At 36.1% G+C, this 16,632-nt stretch overlaps 1 protein-coding gene across 3 annotated transcripts in view; it reads right to left on the reverse strand.

The window, feature by feature from the left end:
• Positions 1 to 15,858, reverse strand: part of LOC115220875 — a 187,274-nt gene extending 171,416 nt beyond the window's left edge. The window contains exon 1 of one of the 3 annotated variants that reach the window (XM_036510407.1): positions 13,943 to 15,858. The gene's annotated coding sequence lies outside the window, so the exon portion shown is untranslated. The remainder of the gene's footprint in view (positions 1 to 13,942) is intronic. The other 2 variants (XM_029791059.2, XM_029791060.2) reach the window with 2 other exon arrangements.
• Positions 15,859 to 16,632: the final 774 nt, after the last annotated feature.

Raw genomic sequence — 16,632 nt, forward strand, 5'->3', positions numbered from 1 at the left:
TTTGCTATTAAAAAAAAGTCCGGTCTATAAAAATAGCTCCAGACAGTGGGTTGCGTGTATGTGAGGTCAAATTAGCTAATTAATGGGAGTGTCACAAACTATGTTACATTTATTACATAAGTGGTTAGTCACCACCAACATATCCTTCTCCCTTCTCATCTAAACTGATGCCCACTTCACTGCATTCATAACTGGCGCTGCCATCACCACATCACACGGGTTACGTGAAGAGGACCCTAAACGTACTCTATACTAAATGGAATTGCACTTTTCAACGTCACATCACACTGATATGATGACGACAATGGTGGTGGTGGTGGTGGTAGAGGCTATGGTGTTGGTGGTGGTTGTGGTGGTGATGATAACGATCATGATAATGACAATGATACTAATGATGCAACTTTTCAATACAGGGACATTACAATCATCATCATCGTTTAACATCCGCTTTCCATGCTAGCATGGGTTAGACAATTTGACTGAGGGCTGGCGAACCAGATGGCTGCACCAGGCTCCAATCTTGATCTAGCAGAGTTTCTACAGCTGGATACCCTTCCTAACGCCAACCACTCCATGAGTGTAGTTGGTGCTTTTACATGCCACCGGCACGGGGCTAGTCAGCGGGTACTGGCAACGATCTCACTCAAATCTTTTACACATGCCACCGGCACAGGTGCCAGTAAGGCGGTGCTGGTAACGATCACGCACAAATGGTGTCTTTTACGTGCCACCAGCATGGAGGCCAGATAGCCGCTCTGGCAATGATCATGCTTGGATGGTGCTCTTAATACCCTACTAGCACGGGGTTCGAGTGCCATATCTATTATAACATCTTACATGGTTTGCAAATTCCCTATTATTTTTAATGCCGGTGGCATGTAAAAAGCACCCACTACACTCACGGAGTGGTTGGCATTAGGAAGGGCATCCAGCTGTAGAAACACTGCCAGATCAAACTGGAGCCTGGTGCAGCCATCTGGCTTCCCAGACCCCAGTCAAACCGTCAAACCCGTGCTAGCATGGAAAACGGACGTTAAACGATGATGATGATGACTACTTTATTTCTATTTAAGCATAGTGTATCCTTCCCATGTTAAGATAGTGTCGTATGAATTAGGGAGAGTTGACCCTACTTTATCTGACTAAGTAACCACTATTGAGCCAGCTTGATATAGCAATCAAATCTCCCTCTATAAATTTCATAGAGTTTCTAAAATAGTGACCACAAGAGCTAGAATGTCATTTTAGTTGCCATAGAAACTCACCAGTTTTTAAAAGTTACTAAATGAACAAGAGAGAAGATATATCATTTAATATCCATGTCCCATGCAGGCATGGGTTGGACAGTTTGATAGGATCCAACAGGTCTGAAGACTGCACTGTATTCCAATGTCTGCTCTGTCATGCTTTCTACAGCTGGATGTCCTTCCTAATGCCAACCACTTTATATGTACTAGAGGCATTTTTACATAGCACAAGCACTAGTGAGATTGCCATGCATCTTGCAAGACTCAAGATTCTCTTCCACTGAGTGGAACTACAGCAGAAGGGGAGATGTTTTTATGTTAGGCAATAAAGGGATAAAATATAAGAGAAGGGGCTAGAACAGAACAGATTTCTTGCTGTTTGGGGTGACCAGGGGTGGGTGTAAAGATGGAAAGGTGAAAATAGAGGTGATGAGATGTCAGGGTGACCCCTCAAGATACAAGGTGAGTAGAAGGGGGACAGAAGAACAGAAAGTGTGAATAGATAGAGGATGTGAGTGTATGAGAGAGTAACAGATAGGGAATGAGTTAGAGGGTGAATATGATGAAGAGCAAGTGTTAAGGGATGATAAATAGGGAAAGGTAGGGCACAGTAGGGTGCAACTGTAGAAGTTGAGTAGTGTTGAGAGGTGGATGTAATAAATGATGGCTATGGGGTAGGGCAACCAATGAAGATGAGTTACTTGGGGAAAGAGTAGGAAATAAGTGACAATGAAGGAATACTCTTTTACTTGTTTCAGTCATTTGACTGCGGCCATGCTGGAGCACCGCCTTTAATCGAGCAACCCCAGGACTTATTCTTTTGTAAGTCCAGTACTTATTCTATCGGTCTCTTTTGTTGAACCGCTAAGTAACGGGGACATAAACACACCAGCATCAGTTGTCAAGCAATGCTAGGGGGACAAACACAGACACACAAACACACACACGCATATATATACATACATATATATACATACATATATACATACATACATATATACATACATACATATATACATACATACATATATATATACATACATATACATATATACGATGGGCTTCTTTCAGTTCTCGTCTACCAAATCCACTCACAAGGCTTTGGTCGGCCCGAGGCTATAGTAGAAGACACTTGCCCAAGGTGCCGCGCAGTGGGACTGAATCCAGAACCATGTGGTTGGTAAACAAGCTACTTACCACACAGCCACGAAGATCCTGTGTGCCTTCATGTGAAACTCAGAGTGGCAAGAAGCTGACCAAAATAAAATATTAGTAATCTCTACAAAGGTATTGGGTGCTCTCCCTACCCCAAAAGTTAATGCTAAATGGTATGGGTATGTTTATAAGTTGTCAGACCGTCATGACATAGTAGATAAAACTTCCTCATATTGCTCCCTACTGTGTAATAAAAAGATACACTGAATAGTGTAGACCATATTGATAAAAACAATGGGATGGTCACAGTTGGATTGAATTTGATCATAACTTCCGATTGCTTTATAGATAAGGGCTGAGAGGGACTAAACAGCAATACAGTTGAAATGGTCAGCCCTCCCTAATCTTGGGTTCACGTTGAGGTCAATCACAAGCTGTTTCCCCTTCCTACACAGTCAGAGAGGGCAATCCCCAGTGGGGGTGGAGTAGGTTGCGAAGAGGGGTAAAGGTAGTTGTTAGTGACCATGATGGTGGTGATGTGAAGGGTGGCAATAGGGGTGATTATAGTAATAGGGAAAATATAACTGCTGTCAGTATTCTAGCAGCAGCAGCAGTAGTAGTAGTAGTAGTAGTAGTAGTAGTAGTAGTAGTAGTAGTAGTAAAAACAGTAGCAGTCTGAAAAGGTTTGCCATTCATAATCTCGCTGCCAGTCAAATAATCAGACACCGAGAAAAGAGTGACGAGAGAGACGTACAAAGAGAGTGAGAGACACACAAAAAAAAAAAAACTCATTGCTAGATGTGATGGTGATGCTAGTAGCAGCGAGCTATTACTAGATCGACTGCCTTTATTTACACCATTGCTCTCTATATACATATATATTACATACACACACACACACACACACACTGTGCGTATGAGAGAGAGAGAGCGTGTGTGTGTTTGTATGTGATTGTGTACCGCAATGTAAAGATTATCGATCTTGAAGTAATGAATGGGCAACGATTCCATTCCAACTCTTTCCTTGCTTCCCCCCGCTGTCTTTAGATTAGCGGTGTTGTGTTTTATTGCAGTTGTTTGTTATGACTAAGAAGAGACAGAAACATTCATCTGAACGTTACATTCGTCGCTGACCCAAGAATCTCAAGAAAATATCAAATCAAGCAATGCTAATCTTGGCCTCTCATAAATCTGTCTAGGGGCCTATTTAATCGAGGCCTTTAAATACGTCTAGACAGCTAGACGTATATAATATTTCGGTTTACACTGAGAGAAAATAATAGGCTGGTCACCATCCTGAATGTAGGCTAACCCGGAGTTAAATAACAACAATATTTACCTATGTTATATAACTCAATCTTGCTCCTTCTGTTTACATCTATCCATTGATATATACCCGATGTAATGCGCAGGGGTAGGCATGCAAGCACTTTGATATACATGTAAGAGTGCAAGTGTAGGCGTGCACTGATGTACTTTAATAGCACTGTGTGTGTATGTGTGGTACAGAATTGTACACAATCGTACAAAAGTACGTTTCATACATATATATATACATTTATATATATATATACATTTATATACATATACATATATATATATATACATATATACATATATATATTATATATATATATATCCATATACATTATATATATATATATATATATATACATATATACATATATATATATATATACATATACATATATATATATATACATATAATATATATACATATATATACATAATATATATATATACATATACATATATATATACATATACATATATATACACACATATATATATATATATACATATACATATATATATATATATATAATCCCCAAATATGCCGCTATTCACTGCGCCAGAGACTCTGCACAAATAGTGATTGCATCTTCACGCATCTACCGGCACTAGACGCACTACCGGCCAAGGCCAAAGCACGCATCCCACAATAACATCAACACCACCAAATAGTAAATCGAAATTCAAAACACACACAACTCGGAGTCCCAAAATCTGCCGGTATTCCCAACGTGAGAGAACATGTCTACTGAGTGACTGTCCCTTCACTCATCTTCCAGGGACCCGACGCACAAACAGAACGGGGCTTCAAGCCAACACACAAACCTGAATAAAAATAAAAATAGAAACACACCATGCTGCAGTAATGCTGGTCCAGTCTTTTCAGGAAGACACAAAAACAACAACAACAAAAGTGGAAACTACAACCCTATCCAACAGTGCAACCACACCTCCAGCCAAAAACTGCTCCCTAAGCAGGAAAATTCTTTTTTAGCCATGTTGAACATGGCAAAAGAGATACACAAAAACATTCTAGCCATCACTCAACACCATCCTATGCTATTACCCCAGTGCACCAATTCCCCACATTGCTGCCACTAACACACACAAAAAATCCAAGCCCCCTGCAACAGTCAAAACCAGCCACTACACTAACCTCCACATTCCTACTCAATGCACAAGGTGTCAGCCCTTCCATCAATGCACAAAAATGGAAGGTCCAATTCATTGAAGACTGGGTTGGTAACCATTCACACCACATCCCTTTCTTCATTCTCACTGAGACCCACCTTGACAACTCCCACTTGGAAGCCGAAGTGAGAGTGAAGCAATCCTGATATGGCCGATCTGGGCTGTATCAGTGATGTCAACCCCCAACACACTATATCGGACATAACGTTTAGTGCCCCTGATGTCTTAGCGGCGATAAACGAAATAAAACACAATTCAGCAGTAGGCCCCGATAGGTTCCCTGCTTGTGTCCTGAAGGTGTGTCGACACCAACTTGCATCTCCCCTTGCTAATCTGTGGAGAAACTCACTGGATGCTGGCTATATTCCAAAAAACCTTCTGTCCCAGTCTGTTGTCCCAGTTTTCAAAAAGGGAAACAAGTCCCTTGCAGTGAATTACCGTCCGATCTCACTCACCTTTCATATCATCAAGGTATTTGAGAGGGTGGTGAGATCTCGAATAACCCAATTTCTGGAAAGCAACAGACGGCTGATCTCCAACCAACATGGGTTCCGTAATGGAAGGGACTGCCTAACGCAGCTCCTGCATCACTTTGAGGACATTTTGAGAGCTTTGGGAGAGGGCTCCAACACCGATGTCATCTACCTTGATTTCAGTAAGGCCTTCGACAGGGTCGATCACAAGATCCTATTGAAAAAACTATCCAACATTGTGTCTCTGGAAAGTTACTGAAATGGATCAAGTGTTTCCTGACAGACAGATCTCAACATGTTGTAGTTGAAGGGGTAAAATCAAGCCCAGCCAAAGTCAGTAGTGGCGTTCCGCAAGGCACTGTGCTGGGCCCACTTCTTTTCATCATTTACATTAATGACATTAATGACATCATCAAGCACAGCAACATAAAAATCTTTGCAGATGACTCCAAGCTACAGAAGGTCATAAATGAGGCGAGTGACCGGACATGCCTTCAGTCAGATCTACTGGCTGTTATCCAATGGGCAGAAAAAAACAATATGCTGCTGAACGAGGATAAATTTGAGCTAATCCACTTTGGAAAAGAGGATGCCCTGAAACTCCCATACTCCCTTCCTTCAGGTGAAACTCTCGCGGCGTCCAACAACATCAGAGACTTGGGAGTAATTGTGGACAACAACATAAGCTGGGCCACTCATATAAACACCAAAGTTGACATGGCCCGCAGAATGTGTTCCTGGATTCTCAGAACTTTCCAGTCGAGAGATATCCACACCATTATCCTTCTCTTCTCCACTTTTGCCCGACCCCACCTTGAATACTGTTGTCCACTGTGGTCTCCCCACACAATACAAGGTATCATAAAAGTTGAAGCACCTCAAAGGGCAATCACAAAAAAGATAGATGGCATGACCAGCCTCGACTATTGGGGTCGACTAGAAAAGCTAAAACTCTATTCTCTCCAACGTCGTCGTGAGCGCTACATCATCTGCATGATGTGGAAAATATTCCATCAGCATTGCCTAAATGATGTTGGCATCACCTTCAAGGTACATCCAAGGCTTGGGCCCCGTGCCATCCGCCCAAAACAAAAATCACACTCTCATCTCATAACAACAATACGGCACAATTATTTCACCTCAATTGGCCCCGCTCTCTTTAACATTACACCAAAACACATTAAAACAGAAACTGACCCTATAGGGTTCAAGAAGTCTTTGGACAGATTCCTTCAAGAAATCCCGGATAAACCCCCTACACCCGGATATGTCTCTGTAAACAATAACTCTCTACTTGAGTGGGCCATAGTGCCCAAATTCTGACTTGAAAGACTTCACCAGTGGTGCTATTAAGTTAGACAGGGCCTGGGCCAATATGCCGAAACCTATCAAAGTATATACATATACATATATATATATATATACATATACATATATATATATACATATATATATATATATATATTTATATATATTACGTTGTTCGAAAAAAAGGTCGTTTTCCATGTTTTTGTTTCTCATTGTGTTCAACGTTTTTTTTTTAAGTCCTGTACCCATATATGCATGTATATATACATATATATGTAGGTATGTACATATATGTATGTATATATGCATATATTTATATATTAATTTATATGTGTGTGTATGTATGTATGTGGGGCTAATGCAGTTTCGCACCTCTCCTTGAAAAATGCATTTGTTTGAAAATAAGTTTTTTCCGATCCCTACGTTTTAGATGTCGAATACGAATAGGACAAATTTTTATTTTTTAAATTCCACCCCCTCACATCTTCGACACCCCCCTACCCAATTTAAAGTTTTGATTTTGTTTACTTTCAAGAGATCTTAGCGAATTGACGAACATATGCAAATCGAAATTAAATACAGACAAAAACATTAAAGTGAAAAGAATTTGCATTTTACTTGTGTTTGCCTTAAATAATCATAAATAGTAAATAAATGTAAATTAAATATACACCATTTTATGAGAAACAAACATTAGTGTTTAAGAATTAATGTTATAAAGTTTAATAAGGGGCTCAAATTTCACCCCCTCCCTCAATTTTAAATTGTGAACTTTTTCATCCATTTATTTATTTATGTCTATTTATCCCTGTCCGTTTATTCATAAGATATATTTGTCAACTAAAGGTGGCAGTCCTATAGAGGACGGTGTTACTGTTGTTTTTAGCCCCGGGAAGACATTCATATCTGTCTGTCTCTTTATACACATATCTATATGATTACTGAATTTAAAATTTTGAAAACCTGGTTTCTTGCATATTCGGAATCTATGTCATCTAAAATACAGGAGGAAAAAATTTTGAAAAAGTTCAAAATTTTAAGGGGGTGGAGAGGGGATAAATTTATTTTGCATATTCGTAATTTCCGACATCTAAAACTTAGGGATCCGTAATCTTGGACTTGAATGGGTTTTGATTTACTGTCAGGTGACTTTTGGCCAACCCTGTATACATAATGAGAGACCGATAGATATAAATTAGACATAGTTACATACCCACAAATCGCACGTTCGGATGGTACGTTTTACGTGCCACCGGCACAGGGGTCACAACTACATTTTCCACTTGTAATTTGATTTGATTTTGATATTCAAGCTGATGTTGATGTACTTGACTCAATAGGTCTCCTCAAGCACGGCATGTCGCCCTACGATCCAAGGCACTTTTGAGTGGGTTATACGACACTGGTGTAGGTTACAGCTGTGAACTCAGTCATACCATGCCTGCAGCTGTTTGGGAGTGACACTTCTTCACACAGCTCACCTCGTACATCCACAATGCATGACCGTACCAACGCAAACGTCTCTCTTGCACGCCACATCCGATGCTTCTTATGTCCAACATTTCTCTCAGGGCGTTTACACTCTGTTGTGTGTGCACACTGACAATAAACATCCAGCGGTTCATGCAAGGTTCATTTCTTTCAAGCCTACGCATGTCCTCTGCAGTCACAGCCCATGTTTCACTGCAGTGAAGCATGGCAGTTTGCACACATGCATCATACAATCTACCTTTCACTCTGAGCAAGAGGCCCTTTCTCACCTGTAGGGGTAGGAGCTGTCTGAACTTTGCCCAGATTATTCTTATTCTAGTATCAACCCACACTACAGACTTGGTCACCTAGGTAGCGGAAGCTATCAACTACTTCTAGTTTCTCCCCATGGCATATGATGGAATCTGATTTCTGAGCGTCTGTGGTGTTTTTTGTCCCTGTGCATCTGCTGACACGAAAGCTATCCTCCCAGTTAATCTTCCTTCGATAGTACTGCATCTCTTATATGTCCATAATTTACACTGGGTAGATCTTATAGAGTTTCTACCTACACCTTTTCTACAGATCGAGCACAGCCACCCACCTGAAGGGGTGTGTGATGTGTTCGCCTTCCTACTTACTAGAACTTTAGTCTTTGCAACATTAACTCTAAGGCCCTTCGATTCTAAACCTTACTTCCACACCTGAAATTTCTTCTCTAGTTCTGGTAGTGATTCTGCTATGAGGGCCAGGTCATTCAGCATAGGGGAGCTCGCAGGGGCAACCCATCCTGAATTCCACTGTTATTGCGTAGAGGACAATGATGAATAAGTGGAAGTTAAGGGACACCTACTTCTACCCGGTATTCTTCACTATACCCATTGCCAATCCTAACCCTAATAATGACACATATATATGCATATATATGCGGCATGTAAAAAGCACCATCCGTACGTGGCCGATGCCAGCACCACATCGACTGGCTTCGATGCCGCTGGCACATAAAAAGCACCAACCGATCATGGCCGTTGCCAGCCTCCCCTGGCACGTAAAAAGCACCCACTACACTCACGGAGTGGTTGGCGTTAGGAAGGGCATCCAGCTGTAGAAATACTGCCAGATCAGACTGGAGCCTGGTGCAGCATCCTGGCTTCTCAGCCCCCGGTTGAACCGTCCAACCCATGCTAGCATGGAAAACGGACGTTAAACGATGATGATGATATATATATATATATATACGCATATAAATTTACATACATACACATATCTGCATACATATATATATCTGCATAGATACACACATATATGCATACATATATATATCTGCATACATACACACATATATACACACATATATGCATAATATATATATATATATATATATATATATATATATATAATATATATATATACATACATACATACACAACAACTTTAGCTTCACACAAACCAAAAAATGCTAAAACAGGTCAGTTCATCTCAAATTCTTTGTAAACTCCTACATATATCACTTCTGTGTATATATATATTACTACCAAATATGATTGTTTTTTTACTAATACCTTTCTGTGTATATATATATATATATATATATAATATATATATATACTCCAAAACAAAAATGATTTTTAATGAAATCCTAATATATATTTTTGAAATTTTTGTTTAATATTTTCTCACAATATATCCTTCTAAGCTGTTTTACATTTTTCTTATTATTATCAAAGAATGTATATATGTATTGTAATATTTTGTGACAACCAGTACTTAAAGCTTTTACAGGTTACTCTTGACAATCTTTTTCTAAAACAGTGAAACCGGTCAAGTGAATGAACATCTTTAAAATTGCATTTTCAAACCTTCTTTCGTATATATTTCCACTCGTGTTGGTACCTTACAATTTCACTTTGCTACACACATATATACATATAGATATATACATATATATAAATATATATATACGTATATAGATATATATATATATATATATATATACAAATATATAAATATATATATACACAAATATATAAATATATATATACACAAATATATAAATATATATATACACAAATATATAAATATATATACACACAAATATATAAATATATATACACATATATATACAAATATATATACACATATATATACAAATATAAATACACATATATATACAAATATATATACACATATATATACAAATATATATACACATATATATACACATATACATACATATATATATGCATGCATATATATTTGTACAAATATATTTATACACATATATGCATACATATATATATAGATATACATACATATACAAACATGCGTATATATATATATACACATATACATACAAACATGCGTACATATATATATATACACACACACATATGCATACATATATATATATATACACACACATGCATACACATATATATATATATACACACATATGCATTCATATATATATATATACACACATATGCATTCATATATATATACACATATGCATACATACATACATATATAGATATATAGATATATATTTATATAAACATATATCTATATATACATATATACATACATATATATATATACACACACGTATATACACATGTATACATACATATATATATATATACACACATATATGTATATACATCTATATATATATATACACATATGTATATACACCTATATATATATATACACATATGTATATACACCTATATATATACACATATGTATATACACCTACATATATATACACACGTGTATACATCTATATATATATATATATATATATATATATATACATACATATATGTGTATACATCTACATATATATATATACACACATATATGTGTATACATCTACATATATATATATACACACAAATATATGTGTATACATCTACATATATATACAAACACACAAATATATGTGTATACATCTACATATATATACAAACATGTATATACATATACATACAAACATATATATACATATATATATACATATATATTCATATATGTATATACATCGGTGACACGTAAAAAGCACCAACCGATTGTGGTCGTTTGCCAGCCACCTCTGGCCCCTGTGCCGGTGGCACATAAAAAGCACCCACTACACTCACGGAGTGGTTGGCGTTAGGAAGGGCATTCAGCTGTAGAAACACTGCCAGATCAGACTTGAGCCTGGCGCAGCCTCCTGGCCTCCCAGACCACGGTTAAATTGTCCAACCCATATCTATATACATATGTATATATGTAAATATTTATATATACACATAGAGATATATACAAATACGCATATATATATACATACACAGATATGTATGCATACACATATATATACGTATACATATATATATACACATATCTACACACCTACACATATACAGATATATATATATACACAAATATATATACAGATATATATACACACATGTACATATACACATACATATATATACATACACATATACACATACATATATATACATACACATATACACATACATATATATTCTTACACATATACACATACATATATATTCTTACACATATATACACACACACATACATATATACACACATATATACGTACGTGTGTATATATATATACACATATATGTATCCAAATATACATACACATACAGAGATATATACACATACACATATATATATACATACACATATCTATGCATACACATATATATACGTATACACACACATATATATATACAGATATCTATACACCTACACATATACAGATATATATATATATATATACACACACATGTATATATACACATACATATATATACACACGCATATACATATATACACACATATATACGTACGTGTGTATATATACACACATATATATCCAAATATACTTATACATATATGTATATATACCCACACATTTGTGTATATATATATATACATACATGAAACTACATATATAAACACATGCATATGGACGTGTACATATACATAGATACAGAATCATATAAAGTTGTACATATACATATATATGCACACATGTCTACAATACACACATATATATAGCAATAAGAAAATGGAGGGGATGAATAGGTGGTTCATCAACTTTTAGACATTATATTATGTTAACTTATTTATTTATTTATTTATTTACTAAACTGGCAATTACAAGAATGTATATACATGTATATGTATACATATGAAAAATGAATTTTTATTGCCTTCACAAGGTCTACCGTTTCATAGAATCTGACTAGACAGCTGTATATGTTTGTGTATCAAATTTATAAGTATACAGACCTATATATTCATAAATATGCATTATATATATATAATATATATATATACACACACACGTGCATTAGTAAATAAAGATTAAGATTCGCGCCCAATATTATACATATTCACCATGAAATAGAATATACATACATTGTGTGTGTGTGTGTGTGTATGTATATATATATATATATATATATATATACACATATATATATATTTCAAAAGGATGTATATGTCTGTGTATATCAATGGTATGCCTGTATGTCTGCGTGTATATGTGTGTGCCGCTGTAAGATATAGAATACATGAACGGTTCGTTCGTGTATGTTAAGAATGTCCATGCTCTCTTACAATGAACCATCCTCAAAAACGGCATGTTCGAATAAAAAAAAATGTTTTTGCGTATATATCTATACATATATAAATTAAAGCACGAACAAACGGAATTTAAATGAAAATTGCATTCTGGGGATAGATTTGTTTCCATTCAGGTATCTGAAATACCATTATTATTGAATCCTTCTAGAATCTGTTGCTTTTCATCTTCATCTCTTCGTTTTTGTTCTAAACGAAGGAACATGTGAAATGCAAATATATTTGTTAATGTAGATTATAATTTAATTCTATGATAATCCTCTTCAGAATCCAAGTTTATGTAGCATGTAGTATTTAATTTTTTTTCCTAGAGACGGATTTTCAATTTTTTTGAAGAGACACTAAACATGTGAAGACAGTAAGATTCTCTCTGAATAATGTACCGCAATTTACCAAAATAAATAAATAAAATTGTCCATATTCTAATATGCCATTAGTTAGTTCCTGCTTTCGCTTTTTACGTTCTTTAGAACATAATGGCAAAGGTTTCAGTCATGCCTCAGAAAGATAGATAGACGGATAGAAAGAAACGTGAGACCGAAAGTACTAGTTGAGATGAACGATGCTAGAAATGAAATAGACATTACATTGTTACAGAGGATACTGGAATAGAATTTTTAAAATGTAAACTAGATGCTATATAATATCGAAGTAGAAGTCTGTGATAAAATTAGCTGGTTCCCCGCCCCACCTTTTTTTTTTTTTTTTTGGCTTATCAAAAGTCTGGTGGTTTCTTTATCCATCATACATATATAAAGATATACTCTCAATATACCCACACATTCACAATTATATTTTACCAATTATGCAATTAGCGAAAATCTTGTATAAGCATGACGGTTTTGTTTTCTTTTAAAGCCGATAGAGTGGTTAAAACATGTCAGTTATAGGAGATGCTCATGCCATTCTCATTGTGACCAAAAAATAAACGGCAAGCTTTGCTCTTCTCCAATGATAAAAAGCAAACAGGATGCGGACAGACTGGTTTAATTGAGGATGATAAACGATATGTCTGTTAAAAACCGGGAATGAAATGTGAAATTTTAACAACACCATACTTCGAAATCATAAAATCGATAATAATTAATTCTAATCTTATTATCAAATATTACTTACCGAATTTGGGAAAACATATTCCATGCCTGTATCTGGTCCCAAAGTGACTTCTTGTTCTGGATAGTTTAAATAACAGCGGATCCTTAAGATATTACCAATTTTTTTTTTTTGTAGGGTTGCGTGCGTGTATATGTATGTGTGTATATATATATATATTCGTATGTGGTTTGATTCGGAGACCACGAGACGAGGCAGATTTGAAGGATAGCAAAAAATATATATTAAATGATAACCAAGAACCCTCAGAAAATATTAAAATAAAGGCTTCAGTCAATGTAGGGTCAGTTTTATGTGTGAAAACTGAAAGGAATTACAGCCGTGTTAATTAGTTCAAGCCTTCAAAGGAAATGCGTCGCATATTCTGGGACTATCTCTTTCAGCATGGACTACAAGTTTCTCCCTTGAGGGGGTTCAGCTCAGGTTAGCTATATCGGTGGTATAAAATATTGGAAACCTGAAAATCGGTTTGCGGAAAAGACAGAAAGGAAGAAATAGCGGAAGAAAGCAGAAATTAGTAAGAATTCATCAAACGCACTAACCCTTTTAGAGCTTCATGTGTGTCCATGCTGTTACGGTAGTTCCCAGTAGAAAACGATGCCACTTATTTAGAAAAAGAAAAAAATTAACCTTGCCTGATGATCCTGTTTAATGGGTTTTTTTTTTCTTTTGTTTATTTATCCATTGAGTTTTTTCTTTAATATTGTACAAAGAGGTTTTTACTTTTGAGGGAAGGCCGATCTTTGGAGATTAGCGCGAAATTTATTTTAATCCAGAAATAAAAGGCTTGACCAATCTCGGATGGGATTATTGAGGCTTTTAACCGTAGAGATTTCGAATTGGTTTTCTTTTTAGACGAAGGAGGGGAAATCCATGTAAAGGCATCATGAAGGGGACGTATGTCAAGCAATTAAAGTAGGTGACATATGGGGAGAGAGAGAAAGTGATACAAACCAACAGAACAGCTCGTCGTCGCCTTGAAAGATTAAGTTCCTGTGATCGACGAAGAGGGGAATCCCGACTTTATTACTGACATAATTTCTTGTTATAATAATAATAATAATAATTATTATTATTATTATTATTATTACATACGGTATGTGTTGCTTGTCCGTCTCTCTTTCTGACTGCCTACGATTGAACGTGATAAAAGGAGCGTGTCTCTGAATGAAAGAGCATTGGCTTGTTTCTGTGTTTTGTCACTGAATGAAGGAATAAGAGAGAGACAAGAGATAACATGTGTGTTTGGTGTATATATCTGTCCTTTAATATTTATTTCCTTCTGTCTCTCTCTATCCTCCCACTTCTCGGCGCGGAGTTCAGTGAAAAGCGTCACGAGATATGATGAAGTCACACAAAACCAGAGAAAACAGAGAGAGACAAATAAAGAAAGACCGGTTTACTTGGTTGAATTGTAACAGAGTTGAAAACGAGAACGACACACTCTATAAATATATATATACTGCGTGTACATAATATTATATGTGTATGTATATGTATATATATATATATATATATATATATATATATATATACACACACACAAATTCACAGGGTGAGAGGGTGAATAGATAGAATCAGAGACAACACTCACATATGCATAAAAATAGACTGAAAGAGAGAAAGATACATAGAGAAAAGCATAGCAGTTCCGTACACTACCAGATATACAGTATATGTGTGTGTGTGTGGGGGAGAGTGAGTTATAAAAATAAAAAAGATCTGAACATGAGGTGAAACCAAGTGAATATCAGCATGATATCTTTTGCTGAAAATTCTTTCGGTCGGCCGACATGCTATTAAGCTGGAGAAGAGCAGCGTACATGATCTGTAGGTGCTTGGCAAAATAAGTGAGCATGGCAGTGCAAATAATACACCACACTTCTATTTTGTTATTGTTGTTTTTAACAAGAGGAAGGGAAGCCGTTAATAGCAGCAGTAGCAACAGTACTGATGAGAGTGGTGATGGCCATCATAGTGATGATGATGATGATGATGGACTAGATTGGTTATATGGTGGGGTGGATGAAGAAATCAGCCGTCTGTGTCGATAAGGGCAGTTTTGCTACTGGTAAAATATAAAGTGAATTCTCGTTCGATCAACTGTACTATTTATTCATTGAATTATAGTGAAGTAACCGAGTATTCCACAGATGAAACCACCTTTGACTCAATCAGCTTTATACAGTGCGCTGTAACAAAGTTACAAGTCTAGTCCAGTCCATCCGACGGGCGCGCATTTTCTATCTACCCAGCTTCACACACAAAGGCTGGAACAACTAAAAGTTATGGTAAAAGACACTCGAAAATACCGGACATTAAGATAGAAACCGAGCCTTCATAGTTGCAAAGCGACCTTAACCACTCAGCCATGGCCATGTGTACGCTATGCTGCTGATAACAGTAAACATACACACACACACCATGTATATATATATATATATGCTTCCTGAAGATTTCTCTTGAATGAAACAGTACTAGTCCTGTAGAAGCTCCTTCTATATAATAAATATATATATATATATATATATATATATTGTGTGTGTTGTTCTATCCCTGTTCTCTCTTTATCTCCGTGAGAAAGAGAGAAAACACACACATATACATTGACATCAATATTGATGGTATTTTTTAAAAGTTTTGTGGAAAACACTTTCGTTTTAAAGAATTTCAATGACACGTTCGCCACCGTT

The sequence above is a fragment of the Octopus sinensis genome, linkage group LG17 (assembly GCF_006345805.1).
Source record: "Octopus sinensis linkage group LG17, ASM634580v1, whole genome shotgun sequence".
Lineage (NCBI taxonomy): Eukaryota > Metazoa > Mollusca > Cephalopoda > Octopoda > Octopodidae > Octopus > Octopus sinensis.